Consider the following 1,183-nt stretch of genomic DNA (forward strand, 5'->3'; position numbering starts at 1 on the left):
ATATATATATATATATATACCACATCTTCTTTATCCATTCATCAGTCCATGGAAGTTTGGGCTCTTACCATAGTTTGGCTATTGTTGATTGTGCTGCTATAAACACGGGGTGCCTGTGCTCCTTCAAAACAGCATTTTTGTATCCTTTGGATAAATACCTAGTAGTACAATTGCTGGGTCATAAGCTAGTTATATTTCTCATTTTTGAGGAAAGTCCATATTGTTTTCCAGAGTGGCTTCACCATTTTGCATTTGCACCAACAGTACAGAAGGGTTCCCATTTCTTCTCATTCTCGCCAACATCTGTTTCTTGTGTTGTTAATTTTGGCCATTCTGACAAAACACTTACCTTGGATATCAGTAGCATTAGAGAAGAAATGTACTTTTTTTTTTTTTTTTTTTTTTACATTTTTTTTATTTATTTTTGAGACTGAGAGAGACACAGCATGAACGGGGGAGGGGCAGAGAGAGAGGGAGACACAGGATCGGAAACAGGCTCCAGGCTCCGAGCCATCAGCCCAGAGCCCGACGCGGGGCTCGAACTCACGGACCGCGAGATCGTGACCTGGCTGAAGTCGGACGCTTAACCGACTGCGCCACCCAGGCGCCCCTGAGAAGAAATGTACTTTTAATTGTTAGGATTGTTTTGATTGATATTAAAATTTTGCTGTATAATTAGGTCAAAGCCCCATTATTGTTTTCTAATGAAACCGATTGTATTAGGACATGGAATGTTTTATTAATAAGGAATGCCAATATTTAACAGCAATACCTTCTTTTTCAAGTTATTAGTCCAAAAATTGGGTTATGGATACACAAAATTTGAGAAGCAGTTGTTTAGAAAGTACAAGCTGTCTTCTTTCAAGCTGTGATACTTGACTTCTAAGTCAACCACCATTATGAAATAATGTGCTATCTTGATTAAAGATATGTGGCCACCCATGTTTATTAATGCCAGATCATAATAATTAAAATTAATTTCTAGGCAAGTAGGTTAAGACTGCTTCTTTGATGGGACATTTTATCTTTGGCGTTTAATATAAGCATGAAATGCAACATATACTTGCGTTTATACACACACACACACACACACACACACACACACACGTGTGTGTGCGCACGTGTATACCTAAAGTAGTAAGATTTGGATTACTCTGTGGCATTTGGAATTTTTGTAATTGGG

The sequence above is a fragment of the Herpailurus yagouaroundi genome, unplaced genomic scaffold (genome assembly GCF_014898765.1).
Source record: "Herpailurus yagouaroundi ecotype Mexico unplaced genomic scaffold, PumYag 29, whole genome shotgun sequence".
Lineage (NCBI taxonomy): Eukaryota > Metazoa > Chordata > Mammalia > Carnivora > Felidae > Herpailurus > Herpailurus yagouaroundi.